Below are 22,144 nucleotides of genomic sequence, written 5' to 3' on the forward strand. Positions count from 1 at the left end.
CTTTTGGCTGCTTACAATAAAATGAGAGAGGGGAGAAATGCTTTAGACAGAATGCATAATTAAAAGGGCAACAGAATGGAAAGATTTGGGAAACTGTCAAACTGGCCATGTAAAGAATTAAAAAGTGTGTCTGGGAGAGAATACTAAGGATATGGCCAACAGGCCTTTTCTAAGGAGATTAATATGGGTAGAAGGAAGCCAGGTTCTATTCATCGAGACAGTGGGAGAATGACCCTGAAGGCATTTCAGAGCAGTGGTTGAGCCACATCTGGGGCTTCTTCTAAAGCTGCTTCTATATTTTTAGGTATTTGTTATAGCAACACCCTGCTTCTCAGTACCAGTTTTCTGTCTTAATATATATTGTACAGCTATACCTAAGACTGGGTAATTTATAATAAAGAGGAACTTACTGGCTCATTGTTCCTGAGGCTGAGAAGTCTGAGACTGAGGGGCTGGTATCTGGTGAGGGCCATCTCACTGCATCGTCCCATGGCAGAAGGGTGAAGAAGGGGTGAGAGAGAGCAAGGTACAACCTCGAGGGCAAGTTTTCCAAAGCATTTGCTACCCTGTACCACCTTGCATCTCTGCTTCCCATACTCTGGTGCAGTGCTCAGCTGCTCCAGCTGTGAATCAAGTGATGGTCCCAGATGTGGCTCAACCACTGCTCCGAAAGGTACAAACTGTAAACCTTGGTGGCAGCTGATTCTGCAGGTGTGCAGAATGCAAGAGGTATGGGCCCATAGCAGTCTCCATCTAGACTTCAAAGGATGTTTTGGGCAGTATGAGGGCCCAGGCAGGAACTCGTTGCAGGGCGGAGCCACCACAGAGCCCCCCATTAGGGCAATGCTCAGTGAATCCTTAGGAGCAAGGCTGCTGGGGACATCAGGGCAATGCTCAGTGGAACTACAGAGTGGGCAGGCCCTGAGATCCCAGAACTCTAGGGCCACTGGCATACAGCTCCAGCCTGCAGGACTCTGCCCTCACTAATGGATTAACGCAGTTATCGTTGAGAGTGGGTTAGTTATTTCAGGAATGGATTTCTGATAAAAGTATGAGTTTCTCCCATTTCTCTCTCTCTCTCTCTCTCGCATATGTGCTCTTTTGCCCTTCTGCCTTCTGCCATGGGGTGATGCTTCATGAAGCTCCTTTGTGTAGTGCTGGACCCCTATTGATTCCAATAGGGATGGCACTTTGTCTGAGACGCCAAAAAAAAAAAAAAAAAAAAAAGAAAGAAAGAAAAAAGTCCTGGAGCCAACAAATGAGGGTTTATTGGCGGGGAGGTCAGGGGGGACTTACATATGGGGCAATCCAGTGGTGGCAGGCTGGACAGGAAGACTGCTACAGTTTGTAGAAAGCATGCAGTTTATATGGCATTTTCACTTAGCAATCTCCACCTAGCAACCTCCATCTGACCCAAAGCACAGGGCCTCAATCCCCTGTATGGCCTATGTTCCAAGGGATGGGTCAGAAGTTGAGACGTCCTCCTCAGATAAGGAGCAAATATCTGCATTGGCCACTCCTGGATTCTTCAGCTCAGAACTCTGAACACACATTCTTCTCAGACCACAGGTCGTCTTCAGGTGATGCTTAAGTGACATTATTGCTCTCAGGTGCGTCCACCATACACCTTGCCAGACATAGGCCCCTTGATCTTGGACTTCCCAGACTCCAGAACTGTAAAATATAAGCCTGTGTTTCTTGTAAATTGCCTAGTCTGTGGTATTCTGTTACAGCAGCACACAACAGGCTAGGACAAATTGTGACATGCCCAAAGTGAGGAATGCCACACAAGTGAGACCCATGAAGAACCTGGGCTTTGAGAAAGGGGGTTGGATTCCAGAAGGCAAAGAGCAGAAATCAAGATAGAACCTGAATATTCTGAGATCTCAGAGAAGGGAATATTATCTTGAGTAATTTGAGACAGTTGGAAAGTAAAGAGTTTTTTTTAGGTTAGAGGCCTGGTGCGTGTGTGTGTGTGTGTGTGTGTGTGTGTGTGTGTGCGTACACCCACTCACAAAAAGAAAGACCAACTTTTTTAAGAGAGGAGAGAAAGAAGCTTTTTCAGTACTCCCTAAGACCTCATCCCACTAGGCAGCTTCATTAATTCATTAGCACATGAGGTATGGCACCTTTATTTCAGCCATCCCAGCTCTCAGGGTAGCTGGGGGTATTCTGAGAGTCCAGCTTTTCTTGCTAGAGACAGAAGGAGCCAAGTGGAGATTTCCAGGTCACAGCAGCGCTGAGTACCTCTCCCTTTGGGAATGTACTGTGGCCCTGACCTCATGACACCAGAAGGAATCTGGCCCAGAGTCCATTGACGTGGAGGCTGATTTATCTATAAATTTCTAAAGTGTCACTGTTTTCTTAAGTAATAACTGAGAAAAGAAAAGACGACTACAGCCTGATTTAGAATATCTTTACTCAGCTATTTTGAGCCTGTGTGGTAAAACTTGAGCTTTTTGGAACTCCAAAAGGATGAGTTGTGCCAAAGGATTAAAAGGTTTAATCCTTGGGCGCTCAAACTTAAAGTTAAATCATTTTGATCAGCTTTAGAAAATGTATACATACTTCTTTGCTTTGTTTAGTGGAGTGTTTGAAACGTGATTTAGCCTTTTCCTGATGAGTTAGGGTGCCTACTATAGTATTCTGTTGTCCTTATAATCTTGTATCTAGGATGCCTTGACCTCACACTACGTGGGTCCAGACGGCTGTGTATTTTGAATTTTGTATAATTTTACTGAAACACAAAACAAAACAATAGACTTCTGGATTCAACTTTAGCATGTAAAGAGCTTGGAAGTTGTCATTTCTGTCCTTATAACAAGAAAAAAAATGGACAACTGAAAATCAGTGACTTTTCTTGGACCCATCAAAGAATTGAAGTTTCAGGACAAATCATTACCTTGCAATATGGAGAGACAGACAAATACAGAAAAACACCGCTCAGGTGAGCTTATCCAGAGCAGAAGCTGCTGGAGCCATAAATTGGTAGGAATGCTTAAATGCTAATTTGACGAATCGCTGGAGGTTGAGTGTAGACCACCAGGAGAATGAAAAAGTCTAGGAGGGCCACAACCCTAGGTACCACCCACACTCTTGAGGGCTTTACCTCCAGGAACTCCATCAGTTCTCACAATGAGAGCCGAGAGAGCTCCCTGTGGCTCTAGCAGGGGTAGAGGAAAAGCAACCATTTAAAAATCTACCCAGAATGTTCTCTATAACAAAGACCTACTCTTCAGGAGAGAAAACTTTCCCAGAGCCTTAGCCCCCCGAGAGAAGGGTAGTTACCCAACTCCAGCTCCCTTTAGTCTTCCTGTCTCACCTAAAGGGATGAGGGAAGCTAAGAAACAGTTGTAAAGATCCCAGCCCAGGACAAAGGCCCACAAAAGGACTGAGATTAAATCCTATGATTATATAACATTTTTCCCTCCTCACATTATACCACCACATCAACAAGGCTCCAGTATAATAAGAGCAGATTACAGCTCAAAAAGCCACAAGCAGCAGCCTCTATTAAAGGAGGAGCTCTTAGGGAAGCCCAAAGACAATGGAGAAGACAAAAACAAGGACATCAGATACATTTGAAGCCTCTGGCACCCACAGTTAGGGCAAAACATTAAATATGGCCCAGCTCTTAGCCAGATTAACATAAAGCTTCATGCTAAATAATTTTTTTGTTGTTTTTGTTATGTTTTTGAGACAGAGTCTTGCTCTGTCACCCAGGCCAGAGTACAGTAGTACCATCTTGGCTCACTGCAACCTCCACCTCTCGGATTCAAGCAATTCTCCTGCCTCAGCCTCCCGAGTAGCTGGGACTACAGGCGCCTGCCACTATCCCTGGCTAATTTTTGTATTTTTAGTAGAGACGGGGTTTCACCATGTTGGCCAGGCTGGTCTCAAACTCCTGATCTCAAGTAATTCACCTGTCTCGGCCTCCTTAAGTGTTAGGATTACAGATGTGAGCCACTGCGCCTGGCCTGTATATAGATATATATCTAATTATATTATATATAAAAAATTATATATATATATGCAATTTTTTTGTAGAGTCAGGATCTCACTCTCTCACTCAGGCTGCAGTGCAGTGGCATGATCATAGCTCACTGTAAACTTGGACTCCTGGCCTCAAGTCATCCTCCTGCCTTAGCCTCCCAAAGTGCTGGGATTACAGATGTGTGCCACCACACCCAGTCATACTAAACACTTTCTAACTCAATTGCTATTACCCTATACATCATGGCCAGTTTTTGGTTTTTAAATTTTTTAATTTTTATAGGTACATAGTAGGTGTATATATGTATAGAACACATGTGATATTTTGATACAGGCATACAGTGTGTAATAACCACATCAGGGCAACTGGAGTATCCATCACCTCGAGCATTTATAATTTCTTTGTGTGAGGAACATTCCAACTCTACTCCTTTAGTTATTCTAACATACATAATTATTGTTGACTATAGTCACCCTGTTGTGCTATCAAATACTAGATCTTATTCATTCTATTTAACTATGTTTTTGCACCCATTAACCATCCTCACTTTCCTCACTCCCTGCTTCTGCTTTTCTCATCCTCTGGTAACCGTCATTCTACCCTATTTTCATGAGTTCGATTGTTTCCATTTTTAGCTCCCACGTATGAATGAGAACATGTGAAACTTGTCTTTCTGTACCTGACTTATTTCACTTAATGGAATGTCCTCCAGTTCCATCTGCGTTGTTGGAAATGGCAGGATCTCATTCTTTTTCATAGCTGAATAATGTTGCATTGTGTATATGCACCACATTTTCTTTATCAGTCTGTTGATGGACACTTAGGTTGATTCCAAATCTTGGCACTGTGAATAGTGCTGCAATAAACATGGGAATGCAGATACCTCTTTGATATACTGATTTACTTTCTTTTGGGTATATACCCAAAAGTATATTAGGGATTGCTGTGGGATTGCTGGATCATATGGTAGCTCTATTTTTAGTTTTTTGAGGAAGCTTCATATTGTTCCCCATCATGGCTATACTAATTTACATTCTCATCAACAGCATATGAGGGTTCCTCTTTCTCCACATCCTTGTCAGCATTCATTATTGTCTATCTTTTGGATAGAAGCCATTCTAACTGGGGTGAGATGATATCTCACTGTGGTTTTGATTTGCATTTCTTGATGATTAATGATGTTGAGCATTTTTTCATATACCTGTTGGCCATTTGTATGTCTTATTTTGAGAAACGCCTATTCAGATCTTTTGCTTATTTTTAAATTAGATTATTAGATTTTTTCTTATTGAGTTGTTTGAGCTGTTTATATATTTTCTCTAAAATATTGTACATATTTTCTCCCATTCTGTGCATTGTCTCTTCACTTTGTTGACTGTTTCTTTTGCTGTGCAGAAGCTTTTTAATTTGATGTGATCCCATTTGTCCATTTTTGCTTTGGTTGCCTTTGTTGCAGGCTTTCAACAAAAAATTATAAGGCATGTTAAAGATAATAAAAGTACAGTCTGAAAAGACAAAGTAAGCAGCAGAACCAGATTCAGATATGACACAGATTTTGGATTTATCATACAGTGGATTTAAAATAGCTGATATGTTAGGAACTTTACTGGAAAAAGCATACGACATGGTAGAGCAGATGGTAATGTAAGCAGAGAGCTGAAAACTCTAAGAAACTCTAAGAAAGAATTAAAAGGAAAAGCTAGAAATCAGAAACACTGCAACAGAAATGAAGAATGCCTTTGCTGGGCTCACTGGTAGAATGAATTGGCTGAAGGAAGAATCAGCAAACTTGAAGACAGGTTAATAGAAATTTCTCAAACTGAAATGTGAAGAGGGAAGAAAGAGAAACAAACAAAACAAAATAGAAATCCAAGAACTGTGGGATAACTTCAAGAGGTGTAACATACACATAATTGGAATGCCAGAAATTAAAGGAGATCACAGAGCAGAAGAAATATTTGAAGTAATAGTGGTCAAGAATTGTCCAAATTAATGACAGACACCAAACCTCAGATCCAGGGAGCTCGGAGAATATCAAGCAGGATAGATATCAAAAATATCTACACTTAGCAGGATAAATATAAAAAATATCTACACGTAGGAAAATTGTATTCAAATTTCAGAAAACCAAAGACAAAGAGAAAAATCCTAAAAGAACCTGGAGGGGAAAGCCCCTTTACCTATAGACAGATAAGGATAATAACTACAGAGAATCTTTTGTCAAAAACCATGCAAGCAAGATGAGAGTGTAGTAAAATATTAACATGTTGGAGAAAGAACCCCCCACCAACCTAGAATTCTATATCCAGTGCAATTATCCTTCAAAAATAAAGAAGAAATAAAGACTTTTCAAACAAAAACAAGATATCATTGCCAGCAGATTGGCTCTGAAAGAAATTTTTATAAAAGTAATCCAGGGAGAAGGTTAGTGATACAAGATCAGATTCACGTAAAGAAGGAAAGAACACTGGAGAAGAAATTAATGGAGGTAAAATAAAATTTTATTTTTTTTGCTGGGTGCGGTGGCTCACGCCTGTAATCCCAGTACTTTGGGAGGCTGAGGTGAGTGGATCACGAGGTCAGGATTTCAAGACCAGCCTGACCAACATGGTGAAACCCCATGTCTACTAAAAATACAAAAATCAGCTGGGCATGGTGGCGTGCACCTGTAATCCCAGATACTCAGGAGACTGAGGCAGGAGAATTGCTTGAACCCAGGAGGTGGAGGTTGCAGTAAGCCGAGATTGTGCCACTGTACTCTAGCCTGGGCAACACAGCAAGACTCCATCTCAAACAAAAATTATTTTTATTCTTAATTGATCTAAAAGATAACTATTTAAAGCAAAATAATAAGTTTTTGGGTAAATTATAGTATATGAATAAGTGAAATGAATGACAGCAGTGTCATAAGGGACAAGAGGAGGAACTGGAAATTCTGTTATAAGGTACCTACAATACATGTGAATTAGTATAGTTTCATTTGAAGTAACTTAAATTAGTTGTAATTGTATATTGCAAATTCTAGGCTAACTACTAAAAGAAAGTTTAAAGGAAATATAATTGATATGCTAACAGATAAAATAAAATGGAATCATATAAAATGCTCAACTAAATAATGCTCAGAGAAGGCAAGAAAAACAGGGAAGAGAGAAAAAGAAACAGAGAATAAGTACAATGAATACAAAACAGTTACAAACATGATAGATTTAACCCAACTATATCAATAATCACTTTAAATGTGAATGGTCTAAGTATACAAATTAAAAGACAGAGAACCAACCAAGATAGAAGTAACCAACAAATTTGAAAACAGGAGAACAATAGAGAAAATCAACAAAACCAAAAACTGGTTCCTTGAAAAGATCAATGAAATTGATAAACCTCTACACATGCTAATCAAGAAAAAGGGAAGTGGCTAAATAACACAAGACCCAGCTATATTTTGCTTATAAGATACCCATCTTAGGCTGGGCGCGGTGGCTCAAGCCTGTAATCCCAGCACTTTGGGAGGCCGAGACGGGTGGATCACGAGGTCAGGAGATCGAGACCATCCTGGCTAACACGGTGAAACCCCGTCTCTACTAAAAAATACAAAAAAAAAAAAAAAAAAAAAAAAAAAAAAAAAAAAAAAAAAAAAAAAAAGATACCCATCTTAAATATCATGATTCAGATAAGTTAAAAGTAAATGAATGGAGAAAGACACACCATGCTAACACTAAGAAGACAAAGCTGGAGTAGTTCCATTAACTTCAGACAAAGCTGACTTTAGAAAATGAAAATTCTCAGGACTAAACAGAGGAATCACACATTGATAAAAGGGCCAATTGTCCAAAAGGACATAACAATCCATAATGTGTATGCAGCTAACAACAGAGCATCAAAATGTGTGACGCAAAAATTGGCAGAACTGGATGGGCGCGATGGCTCATGTTTGTAATCCCAGCACATTGGGAGGCTGATGGGGGTGGATCACCTGAGGTCAGGAGTTGGAGACCATCCTGGCCAACATGGTGAAACCCCATTTCTACTAAAAATACACAAATTAGTGGGGGTCATGGCGGGTGCCTGTAATCCCAGCTACTCAGGAGGCTGAGGCAGGACAATTGCTTGAACCCAGGTGGTGGAGATGGAAGTGAAATGAGAACATGCCACTGCACTCCAGCCTAGGCAACAAGTAATATTCCATTTTTGAAAAAAAAAAAAAATTGACAGAGCTGATAGGAGAGTTACACAAGGGCACTACTATAGTTGGAGGCTTCAACACCTCTCTTTCAGTGATTGATAGATCAAGCAGAGAAAAAATCAGTAAGGATAGAGTTGACCTGATCAGAATTACCAATCAACTTGATTTCATTGACATTTATAGAATACTCAAAGCAGCAAGAGCAGAGTATACATTCTTCCCAAACTCACATGGAACATTCACCAAGACAGACCACATTCTGAGCCATAAAACACACCTTAACACACTTAACAGAATAGAAATCATACAACGTATGTTCTCAGACCACAATGGAATTAAACTAAAGATCAGTAACAGAAAGGTGGCTGGAAAATCCAAAAATATTTAGAGATTTAACAGCATACATTTAAATAACACAAGGGCCAAAAAGGTCTCAAGAGAAATTTAAAAATATTTAAATTAAATGAAAATGAAAATACAACTTATCAATGCATGTAGGATGCAGTGAAAGTAGAAATTTGAGGCCAATCTATAGCATTGAAGTCATATATTAGAAAAGAGGACATATCAAAAATCAACAATGTAAGCTTTCACCTTGGAAACTAGAGTAAGAAGACCAATTTAAGTTTAAAGCAAGCAGCAGAAAATAATAATTATATAATAATAATAATAATATATATAATATATAATATAATAATATATAATAATAATTATAGAAGTAACCAACAAATTTGAAAACAGGAGAACAATAGAGAAAATCAACAAAACCAAAAACTGGTTCCTTGAAAAGATCAATGAAATTGATAAACTTCTACACATGCTAATCAAGAAAAAGGGAAGACACAAATTACCAATATCAGAGAGGAAAGAGAGGCTATCACTACTGATCACAGGGACACTAAAAGGATAATAAAAGAATACTATGAACAACTTTATGCCCACAAATTTGATAACTATGATGAATGGATCAGTTCCTCAAAAGGCACAAACTACTAAAACTCACACAAGGAGAAAGAGATAGTCTGAATAGTTCATATCTATCAAAGAAATTGGATCAATAATTCATAATCTTCCAAGAAAGAAAGCACGAGGCCCAGATGATGTCACTGGTGAGTTTTACCAGACATTTAAGGAACATTTATTTCAGAAATAGAAGCACAAAGAACATTTCCTAACTCATTCTGTGAGGCCAGCATTACCCTAAAACCAAAATCAGAAAAGATATTACAAGAAAGGAAAAGTAAAGACTATTATTTTTCATGTACATAAATTCAAAAATCCTCAAAAAAATTAACAAATCAAATAATGTATGCAAATAATTACAGAGAATGACCAAGTGGGATTTATTCCAGGAATGCAAGACTGTTTCGACATTTAAAAATCAAGCAATGTAATTCACATCAACAAGATAAAGAAGAAAATCGCATAATTACATCAACTGATTCTAAAAAAGCACTTGACAAAATCCATCACCATTCATTATAAAAACTCTCAACAACTTGGGAATAGAGGATGCTTCCTCAACTTAATAAAGAACATCTATAAAAGGCCTCAAACTAACATCACACTTAACAGTGAGAAACTGGATGCTTTCTTCCTATGACTGGAATAAGGCAAGTATGTCCCCATCACCCCTCTTACTGAGCACTGTACAGGGAGTCCTAGCTAGTATTATAACTAAAAAAGAAAAGAAAATGAGGTAAAATATATATAGCTTGGGAAGGAAGAACTAAAACTGTTTTTGTTCATAGATGACTTGATTGTGCAGAAAAAATGCAAAGAATTGACAAAAACAATAGCAAAAGCAAAACGACAGAAAACAAAACCAAAAAATAAGCCCATGAGAAACTTGGAATTACTTAGTAAGTATAGTAAGGTTGCAGTCTACAAGGTCAATACATTACTTTTAGTGGTAAAAACTGCAATTACTTTTGCACCAACCTAATACAGATGCCAACTGTTTTTCTATATACCAGCAATGAACAGTTGAAAATTTAAAAATATATCATTTACAATAGCATAGAAAAAATGAAACACTTGGGTATAAGTCTAGTAACATATGCACAGAATCAATATGTGGAAACTGAAAGAAATCAAAGAAGATGTAAAAAATGGAGAGCTATTCTATGTTCATGGATCAGAGGACTCAATATTATTAAAATGTCAATTATTCTAACTTGATCGCTAGATTTGACATAATCCCAGGGAGCTATTTTGTGGATATCAACAAATTGATCCTAAAATGTATATGTAAAGGCAAAAGACCCACCCAAATTCCTGGCAACTACTTTGTTATTCTTCTTCAGTATTGCATTGGCTAATACTCACAATATCTGATTTCAAGACTTACTATAAAGCTATAGTAATCAGGGCTGCGGTATCAATGAAAGAATAGACACATAGATCAATGGGATAGAATAAAAAGCTCTATTAGAAAACAGTCACATGAATATAGTCAAATTGTCTTTGGCAAAGGAGCAAAGGCAAAGCAATGGAGAACTGATAGTATTTTCAACAAACGGCACTGGAACAATTGGATGTCCATAGGCAAAAAGTGAATCCAGATACAGAACATATACCTTTCGCAAAAATTAGCTCAAAATGGATCACAGACCTAAACATGAAATGGAAAACTATAACACTTCTAGAGAGCTATTCTATGCTCATGGATTAGAAGAAGAAAACACAAGAAAATCTAGGTGATGCTGGGTTTGGCAATAAAAGAAGAAAACAGAAAATTAATAAAAGGGCTAAAGATATGCATAGACATTTCATCGAAGAAGATATACAAATGGCAAATAAGCATATGAAAAGATGTGTAACATTATTTATCATTAGGGAACTGCAAATTAAAATAACAATGGGATACAACTACGTAGTTATTAGATAACTTATTGAAATGGCAAAAAACAAAATCTCAAAACAAAACAAAAACCTGACAATACCAAATGCTGACAAAGGCGTGGAGCAACAAGAGCTCTCATCACTGCTGGTGGAAATGGCAAAGAGGTACAGCTACTTTGGGAGACAGTTTAGCAGCTTCTTACGAAGCTAAACATAGTATTACCATACGATCCAGCAGCTGCACTCATAGGTATTTAGCTGAATGAACTGAAAACATATGTCCATACAAAAGCTTCCATGTGAACGTTTATAGCAGCTTTATTCATAGTCACTAAATATTGGAAGGAACCAAGATATCCTTCAGTGGTGAATGGATAAACAAACTGTGACATATCGATACAACGGAATATGATCCAGCGATGAAAAGAAATGAACTATCAAGTAATGAAGGTGAAGCAAAGCTCCTCATGAAGGAAACTTACATGCACGTTGCTAAGTGGAAAAAGCCGGTGTGGAAAGGCTACATGGTGTATTATTCCAATTATATGACATTCTGGAAAAGGCAAAACTATAGAGACAGTAAAATGATCAGTGGTTGCCAGGGATTTGGATAGAGGGGAGAGGGTTGAATCGGTGAAGTACAGGTGATTTTTTTAGGGTGGTGGAACCATGCTGTATGATACTGTAATGGTGGATACATGACATTACACATTTGTCAAACCCCAAAGAACTTTACAGCATGAAGAGTGAACATTAATGTGTGCAAACTTAAAAAAAATCATGTAGGAGGCCAGACATCATCATTCATCATCCGCAGCATGAAATGCAGATTGTGACAAGGGAATCTAACTATGTTATGAATTCATGAAACAATCTAAGTGAAGGGAGTGGGAGAAAAAGGTGCTTACCTAAGTAATTTAGGAGATTAGTGGACTTAAGTGAGACTAAAAGCAAAGGGAACTGCACGTAAGTACTGTGCTATAGCTGAGAAAGTTGTTTACAAAGGAGGCACATGTTTACAATTCTGACACTACTATACAAATACACATGAATTGAACAATTAAGTAAATTGATGGCAGATGATGGAAGCTGGGTTTCTCACTGTTGGAATGCAAGTTTGCAGATAAGCCAGGGATGAGGCTAGAATGATCCATGTGGTAATAGATTAGAGTTGAAGAACCTAAACCATTCACATAGATGCAGATTGTTACATATAGAAATATTTATTGGCCAGGCATGGTGGCTCATACCTGCAATCCCAGTAGTCATGCCTAAACCGTTCATACATATGCAGATTGTTAAATATAGAAATATTTATAGACCAGGCCTAGTGGCTCACACCTGTAATCCCAGTACTTTGGGAGGCTGAAGTGGGTGGATAGCTTTAGCCCAGGAGTTTGAGATCAGCCTGGGCAAAATGGTGAAACCTCATCTCTACCAAAAAAAAAAAAAAAAATTAACCACGTGTGGTAGCGTGCATCTGTCGTCCCAGCTACTTTGGAAGCTGAGGTGGGAGGATCACCTGAGCCCAGGAAGTCAAGGCTGCAGTGCAGTGAGCCATGATCATGCCACTGCACTCCAGCGTGGGTAACGGGAATAAGACCTTGTCCCACTCCCCCCCCAAAAAAAGAAAAATATTACAGATCTCTGTTTGTCCACAGGTTAGTATGCACACATATATTTCCTTGCTTTGCCAGCTGAGAGGCCCTAGAAGCCATGACACCCCGGTAGCAATGATAACACCTAGTACCCAGATCTTAGTTTCTAACTATTCTCTAATAAAAGGAATCAGGGTCCCTTTAAGAAATGGCTGCTTCTAGGACCAGGGCAGTAAATATATGCAGTGAGCCGGAATGATTTTGTAGTGCCAAAAAGTAAGAAAGTACTTTAAGAAAACCCTCCACATTCGTGGAAGTCTCAAAAGATCACAGAAACCAACGAAAAGAGTTCCCGGCGACCAAAACTGGAACAATTTGAACAACAAAATACACACAATAGTATTGGATTATAATCCAAAGTACAAAATAAATATCCAGGAGTCTATACTGATATAAGTAGACAATTAAGTCAATAAATAGAAAAGAGAGAAATCTCCCATGCAGAAGAATTGCAAATCACTTATGCAGATTCTCTGTCCTCAAGGAGGTGGAGCAAAGCTCCTCATTGTTTAAGGGTGGGCTGAGCATAGTGAAGAGTATTGTCTGGAGAGAGGGAGCCTGGGGAGACATGACAATTAAATGTGATGTGGCATCCAGGTTGGGAGCCCAGAACCGAAAAGAGATAGTAGGTAAAAACTAAGGAAACTGGGCAGGGCGCGGTGGCTCACGCCTGTAATCCCAGCACTTTGGAACACCGAGCTGGGAGGATCGCTTGAGCCCAGGAGTTTGAGACCAGCCTGGGCAACAAAGCGATACCTCATCTCTGTACTAAAAACAAAACAAAAAATAAAATGAAAAAGAAAACTAAGAAAATCTGAGTAAAGTATGGATTTTAGTTAATTTAATATACATATGACAATCATACATAGTTATAAAACTATATATACAACTATCTACTTGTATATATACATAACTATATACATATAGATGTATATAATTATTGGGTAATTTGTTTTCAGACTGCTGTCTGGGTACTTCAGGTAGCTCCTCCCCACTTTGTAATCAATCTGCCTGTCTAGAAATCAAGTTTGTTCAAATTGTGTGTAAAACAAGAATAATTAGGCACAAAGTGAGGGCCTGAAGTGTTCTCCTATAAATGATGTACATTAACACATGTCATTAACAAATGACAACATTTGTCTTTCACAGGACTTTTGCGGTTTAAGTCTTTATTCTCAGCTATGTAAACATTTAAAATAGTCACAATTTACATTTATAAAGCATTTCTTGGTTTGGAAGTGCGTCTCATACATGATTTCATTGGCACCTCACAGCAATTCTGTCTGGTAGGCAGGGCAGGCATTTTAATCCTCATTTTCTAGATGGAGGCAGTGACATTGGGAGAGGATAATTGGGCAGCTCAGGTCATGGAGACCTGGAAAGTTGCCACGTGGCCGAGTTTCATACAGGTGAGGTGCATCCATTTGCTTTTAAAAGAACTAAAGAGTCTGAAACAAAGTGACATTCTTTCGAATATCTGCGTGCAGTTTTTGGGGGGTTAGGGGCCTGTTTTGTTTTTGCTTTGGTCTTAGAAGCACAGAGATTGGAGTACTGCTTGGGATAGGGAGGAAGGAGCTTGATTTCCCCTTCACCCTGTGAGGCATTGGCAACTCCAGGGCTCTGCTTGGAGAAGAGAGAAGAACCTTACTCAGTCTTAGGCCTAGAGAGAGCCAGTTTCCTCCTGATGCATGGCCGGCTTTAGCAGTTTGCTCTTCCTGGAGGCCTGAAACTGGTAGGCTAGGGGTTTGGAGCCAGCGAGTTGACATCGAAGCCTCCGCAGAGGGTGTGGGGAGGGGGTACCTCCTCCCTTCTGCTCGGCTTACTCAACTAGAATCTGGTGCTCTGACCAGGGTCCCCTTGTAGAAGCAGATCCCCTCACACCCCCAAGGGTAGCCAGGATCCTCAAAAACCCCTGGTGGACCCCTCTTTCAGAGCTTCCCTCTGGGGCTCCCTGCCCTGTCCCCATGGAGTCGTCTGTAAGAGCCCTGCCACGTATCTCGCAGAGGAGACCAAATGGGCCCTGAGATGGCTTGGGCACAGCAGATGGGTTGAGAACTAACTGGAATATTCACGATTTAGCATCCTCTGCAGGAGCAGTGGTTGCAGTATTAGAGAAGAAAGCCATGTGGCATTCTCATATTTAGTCTACTAATGAAAAAACCTCCCCTCCGTGACACAGAAAACAGGATGGCAAAGGAGTCCCCGGCCGTATCTGGCCCATTCTTGCGTATTGTTCGCCTTGCCATGGTTTTAAGACATTTTTAAAAGTAATTTTCTAGTATTTAAAAATCAACACATTTCACATAAAGGTGGGATAAAGTCTAAGTTATCTATTATCTTAAAGCGGAGTGTCTGATAACAGGGCAAGACAACAATCAACTGTCATACCCAGCCTCCCCTTCTGCCCAGTTCTGTTATCTGCCTGCCTCTCATCGCACCTGAGTTCATGATCCCTACACTAAAGGGCTTATAACCAGCAGGTGCTGCAGATGGGAGGTTGGGAGAGTTGAGGGTGTCCCTCAGGCAGCTGACAATGCGGCCTGCACTCTGGGTCCACTCAGGCTGCCCCAGGGGAGTATTTAAACAGAGCGCAGGGTGAACCTGATTCCCGTGTTCTGTGGTGCAGTGATGAGCAAATCCTTCCCTCCCCATCTTTTCTCGCCACCATGCTGTGAGAACTACATGCTGTTGACAGAATCAGAATCTCTCCAGATCACTGACTGAGGCTTTATATACCTGGGGTAGCCTGTTGTTGCTTATTTTATTTTTTTGAGACAGAGTCTCACTCTGTCACCCAAACTGGAGTGCAGTGGCACTCAGTGCAGCCTTGTCCTCCCAGACTCAAGTGATCTTCCCACCTCAGCTGCCTGAGCAGCTGAGCTACAGGCATGCACCACCATGCCTGGCTAATTTTTGTAGTTTTTGTAGAGATGGGGTTCGGCCATATTGCCCAGGCTGGTCTGCAACTCCTGAGCTCAAACAATCCTCCCACCTCAGCCTCCCAAAGTGCTGGGATTACAGATGTGAGCCACTGCGCATAGCCTTATTTGATTTTTCACCTCTTGCTTGTTTTATACTGAGTTCTACTGCGGGAAGTCAGCAGCCCATCTTTCACTATCCCTCAGCAAAACAGGTCAGTATTATTACTTTTGATTCATAAAGTTGCCTCAGGTACCTGAGTGTCTAAATGAATCCCCAGCTGTTTGAGCCACTGGGTTAGGCAGAAGATGGTACTAATTAAACGTATACGTTCAGCCTGGGCTCAGATTCGAAGTCCACTATCTACCAGCTGTGTGACCCTGGGTAAATTACTTACCATTTCTGGGTCTTGGGTCCACCAACGTAAATGAAGTAATTTGTGAAGAGAGCTAGGCATGGGGCTTGAAACATGAGAATTACTTTGTAAGAGTCAGTTAGTATGGTTTACTATTATATTTTACCATTACTTTAGGGCCCTAAAAGGCAGCTTCAATTTCTAAAAGATTTATTCAAGGAATTATAGAGTTTGGGCAGAGGAGAGGGTCCCAGAGTTAAGAATCTAGCTCTCTGATTTCTGCAGAAGAGGAACTGGAAGCCCAGTGAGGCGAAGTCAAGCCCTTTGTCTCCCTGCTCTTTCTGTCATACTGTGTTGGACTCTCGAAACTTCCTGAATGCTGAGTCAGCACCTGGGGATTAAAATGTTCATTTTCAACAAGAATCTGATTTTGCTCAGCTATAATTTTATAGATAGAGAAGCTGGGACCCAGCAATGAAGGCTGCGACTAGAACTATTCCAGACAGGAGTTTCCATGTAAGCAAGAGAAGGGCTCCTTTGTGTAGCATCTTTTTCCAAGCAAGACTGGGAACAGGGCTCCTGCACAGGAGTATGGAGTTGGTCCCCCTGAGTGCTATAATCCACTCGGATCTCTGGTCAGTATCCTCTCAGCGGAGACCACTGGGGCTGTGAACATTCTAGAATGGCCGGGGGAGTTCTGGTCCCAGCGTCCTTTCCCCATGTTCCTGAGCATCCTACGTTCTGTCTGCTATTATTGCACATTTCTGTGCACCCTTCTCCCTTTGCTTTCAGGGTTGGTTCTCTTTCATTTCATATTGTTAGTTTCCTGGTACCTTTCCATTTCATTAATTCATTCAACAAATATTTATCGAGCCCCCACTCAGATGGGGCTCAGGATAAGAAAGTAAACCAGCCAGACCTGGGTTTCACGCTGCTGGGGCTTACAGTCTGGTCAGGAGACAGATGTGAAACAGACAACACACAAAAGGTGTCTGATCACAAATGGTGAAACGTGGTCCAAAGGATAGAGTCAAGGAGTGGTGAGATCACAAAAGAAGGGTCTGGCTGGGGCTTGAGGTGTCATGAGGCCTCCCTGAGGCGGTGACATTTTTTTTTTTTTCATTATTCCGAGATTGTTATTCTTGCAATTGATGTATTTGTACGTCTTTAATAGATGCTGTATTGGAGGTAGTACACCATGAATACAGGATTTGCAGAAAGAGGGGCATGGTAATTAATTATTTCTTGAATAATTTTTAAAACAAGGCAAAATCGGGGCCTCTTGAGGCTGTGACATTTAAGCTGAGACATGAAGGAGCCAGTTACATGAAGGGGGAGTGGGGAGAAAAGGGTTCTGGGCAGGGGAACAGCATAAGGAAAGGCAGAAGGAATGTTGGAAAGCAGATGTTACGTGTGTGTGTGGCCGAGGGCTGTGCGTGAGCCTGAGTGGCAGGGACGGAGGGCAGGGAGGAACAGAGCTCATGCCTCAGAGGGGGAAGGTGATGTTACCCTTCCTGGGCTTCCCTGGGGACAGTAGAGCATCTGGGTACTTCCAGGGAGTAGAATCCAGTGGTTACAAGCCCAGACTGGAGGCAGATCTCCTGCAGTTGATTCCTAGCTGTGCCCTTAACTAACTGTGTGAGCTTGGTCATGTGATGCCTCAATTTCTAAATCTGTAAAATAGGAACAATCACAATTTTACATCTGTAAAATAGGACTGTTGAGAGGACTGAATGAAGTAATGTGTTGGCTGTGATTAGGACAGATGATGGGGATGATGGCAATGCTGACCATGTCCTTCGGCATAAGGCACATCAGTGACTGCTCCCACGTTGTTGGTGGATACTTCTGCTCCCCACCCAGCTCACAGGTAGCACGGGGAAGTCACCCAAAGGGTGAGTCTCTGACAGCCTGTGTAAAGTATGTGACCTCACCTCCTGGTTTCCGTAAACCAAGGTGAACACTTGCCCAAGGCTTGGTCAATCAGATTATCAGAATTTTGATGACCAAGAGATAGCCAGTTGGTTTGATATGGTGCCCTGAATGGAAGAGATACAAAGGAAGTGTTGGGCCAGGCACGATGGCTCATGCCTGTAATCCCAGCACTTTGGGAGGCCGAGGTAGGTGGATCACTTGAGCCCAGGAGTTCGAGATCAGCCTGGCCAATATGGCAAAACCCCGTCTCTACTAAAAACACAAAAAAATTAGCTGGGCATGGTGGTGCACTGCCTGTAGTCCCAGCTCCTTGGGAGGCTGAGGCTTGAGAATTGCTTGAACCCAGGAGGCAGAGGTTGCAGTCAGCCAAGATAGCGCCACTGCACTCCCCACTCCAGCCTGGGCGACAGAGCAAGACTCTGTCTAAAAAATAAAAAAAAAGAAAGTGCATGTACGAGTGTGTAGGCGGGGTGAGGTTGGGGGACTGAGAAGCTAAGCAGCTTGGTTTGCAGAGAGGAGAACGAAACAGTCCTACAGATTCAAAATGCAGAGATACTGCCTGGTTCCCAGTGGCTTTCCAGTTCTTGGGCTTCTATTCTTGGAGAAACCCTGCTGGCCCTGGCTTCCATGGATATCCCAGGATTCTTCCATGAAGCTTTCTTTTGTATTGCCTGAACAAGTTCAAGATGGCTGCTGCTGACTAAGACGTGTGTTAACACAGCCCTATCTGAAAATCTTCAGGGAGAACTGCACCCCAAGCAGGTGGACATTCTCCTTTTTCTCCTTCAGATCAATGGACAATGTGAAAGTGTATGTATTGCTGTATTTCTCCTGGAGGTTCAAATACAAAACCCCTCTCTGAGCCTTTCGAGAAGGCTTGGTATGGCTGAAATGTGGTTCTTTGCTGCTGATAAAAGTGATCACGTACCTGTGGGTGGTCTAGTGCCTTAGCTAGGTACTGCAGCCTGGATCCCAGAGACATGCCTTTCAGACTTCCTGAGCACCTCCTGCTTCCTGTTCTCATTCCTTCTAGGCTGACCCATGCTCTTTGCTGAGCTTTATACCTATTCTGGTTGCAGATAAGGTAAGACAGACAGACAGAGCCAGAGGCAGAGTTAGAGTCTGGACCCTGGTGGGTGAGTGTGAGCTCAGTTTCTAACCATCTCTCAGCTTTACGTGGCTCAATAATCTGATATTATCAGTTCAGAGAGATGGGACAGGCCCAGGGAAGCACTGTCCAGTAGAAATGTAGTGTGAGCCATAAATGTAACTTAAAATTTTCTGGTAGTAACATTTTAAAAAGTAAAAAGAATATGTTAACCCAATATGGCTAAACTGTTATTATTTCAACATATAATCAACATAATTTTTTTTTTAAGAGAGACAGAGTCTTGCTCTCTTGCCCTGGTTGGAGTGCAGTGGCGTGATCACAGCTCATTGCAGCCTTAACCTCCTGGCTTCAGGTGATCCTCCCACCTCAGTCTCCCAAGTATCTTGGACTACCAGTACACATCACCATGCCCAGCTAATTTTTTTCTTTTAGAAATGGGATCTTGTTATGCTGCCCAACTTTTAAGAGATGAGCAAGACCTCATCTCTTAAAAAAAAAAAAAAGAGAGAGATAGAAATGCATTTATCTTATGTAAATGCTTAGGTAGGCCTTGAGGGTTGCTGATATGGCTGTTTGTGCAATATTTAACACAGGTTCCTTTTATCTTGTTGGTCCACCATGCATGGACTTTGTTTCCAAATTCCTCAACAGTCCAAGATGACTGCTCCAGCTCCAGCCAGTGCAACCACCTTCCAGCCTGCAGAAAAGGAAAAGGGAAGAAGGACATACTACCACCTTTTCATGACACTTCCAAAAAGTTACACACATATTACTTTTGTTTACATCCATTGGTCAGGATTTAGTCACATGGCCCTATCTAGCTACAAGGGAGGCTGAGAAATGTACTCAATGTTCTAGGTGACCAAGTGGCTGGCTAAAATTCAGGGATTCTGTGACTTAAGGAAGAAAACAGCGAGGAATCAACTGATAGTGTTAGTCTCAGAGACCAAGCCATGCTAATGAAATGCAGATTCACTGGTAAACCAGAAGGCCAAGTTATTCAAGAACAGTAAGAATATAATTGTCAGCCAGGTGAAAGTGCCTGGGTTGGCTGACCATTTCAATCTCTTCCCAGTAGGCTAGTCTAAATGGTTAGAAGATTAATGGGTCAGACCATGATAGCCTGATGGATCCGTTTCCATTTCAGGACCTACAAACCTGCCAGGAGAACAAAAACATTCCTGCCAGCCTGGGAGGGAGCCCTTTTTCTGGGATGATGCTAGAGATGCTTGGACAAACTTCTGGCCCCTCAACATTTCTTTACCTGAACTCATCGTAGCTTTATACATTACAATTCTGCTTATATTTGTTACATTTTAGACGTTGGGAAGAGATTTTGAAGGCACACTAGCTCTTTCTTGTGAACTTGGGATTTGCTATTGTCCATCAGCAGTGGTCATTAACTTGATAAACACTTATTGAGCACCTACTTTTTGCCAGGTATTGAATTATGCTGGGAGTAAATAAGAACCTGTCCTTAAGTTGACTGCAATATCTAAAGAATAGGGAAAGTGATGATGGGCAAGCATTTGAGAAGTAAGTAGGCATTCACTGAGCAAGAGGAATGAAAAACCATCCCACCTGAAGGGAAGGCATGTGCAAAGGCTTAGGGAGACATCAAAGAACGTGACATGTTTGGGAACAGAAAGTAGCTGGGTGGGGCTTGAGGAGATGCTGGAAGGGTGGCCTCTTGAGCATCCATTTTCTCTCAGTAACTACCCCATTTTCCTTGGGGTATCCACCCTCCCCACACTTCCCATATTTTTCGGAGGAAGTTGACTCCACCCTGGCCTAGTCTCGGGGTAAATAACCCCAGTATAGACTAATCAGCAAAATCCCTTTTTGCCTGCAGATGGGCAAATGACCCAATTCTGACCTGAGAGACCGGAGAAGACTTTGCTGGCAGCTTCAGGGAAAGAAGCTCTCTCCCTTTCTCCTTGTATACAGCATGGAGCATAGGTGTGAGAACAGGAATTGTGGCAGCCGTTTTGTCACCATGAGAAAAGCCTGCTTGAGCATGAAGACAACACCATGGAGGACAGAGAGGACAACACCAGGAAGAAGAAGGGGTTCTGATGACATTGTGGTGCTACTGAGTCAAATCTACACTGAAGCCTCCTTGACCCCTCGGTTTTAGACAGTTTGGGGCTGCAATGTGAAGGACCTTGGGGCTTAACTTTTATTCTGGGGCAATGGTAAACCATAGACAGCTTCAAGTAGGGAAGTGAGCCCATTGGACCTGAATTGTAGGAAGTTGTCTGCAGTGCTGAGTGCAAAGAACCTGGACCAAAGCCAGAAATGAGGACCTGAGCCAAGACAGGAGAAGAGGAAAGAGTCTGAGAGCCACTTGGGTGACAGAAGCCAGACTAACTGGATAAGAGGGCATGAGGAAGAGGGTGTGTGCTTTGGGAAGAGACTAAAACTCTTAGCCTGACTGCACAAATGGAGAAACTCCCCTTCCCCCTTCTTCTGCCTCTATCACTGTCCCCCTGGGAAACCATCTCCACTGCCAAACCCTGTATTCTCCTCTTTTGTAGATTCATGCCTCTGATTACAATTCTTTATGGGCATGCCTGGTCCTTTGGAGCAGGGACCATGCCTCGTCATCTTCACATCCCCAGGGACTAGCCTGGCACACGGTTGGCACCGGGTCAAGGCTGACTTGGATTGAGTTCTCGCTGAGCTAGGCATGAGCTGCACCCTCCCCCTGCCCCCAGGGCTTAGTCATCTGTTTCATAAGCAGCTTCCAAAAGCTGCAGCCCCAATACCCAGCTTCCTTGTTGTTGGCAGGTGTTGGCAGCCCTGAGTGCCAGAACACCAGGGAGCCAGCCACTGGGAACATGCTAGGGTGGTGAGCAGGAGCCAAGTAATCAGGACTCATATACATTTATGAGAGGCGTGTGTGTGCTCCCCAGGAGAGCTGTAACGACACTCCCTTTCCAGGAAACACAAACCAGGCCTCCTTCCTTTCTTTTTTCTCACCTGTCCTATCTTGTGGCCAGAAGCACATTCATTGACTTTCCGTGCTTCTAAAATAAATCAAACTGGGTGTCACACCCTTCCAAGCTACTTTAGGTTTGCTCTGTGGAAGCTTTAACCCGTTATCATCCCACCAGGACTGAAATGTTTGGGTTCCAATTTACAA

The sequence above is a fragment of the Rhinopithecus roxellana genome, chromosome 5, assembly GCF_007565055.1.
Source record: "Rhinopithecus roxellana isolate Shanxi Qingling chromosome 5, ASM756505v1, whole genome shotgun sequence".
Lineage (NCBI taxonomy): Eukaryota > Metazoa > Chordata > Mammalia > Primates > Cercopithecidae > Rhinopithecus > Rhinopithecus roxellana.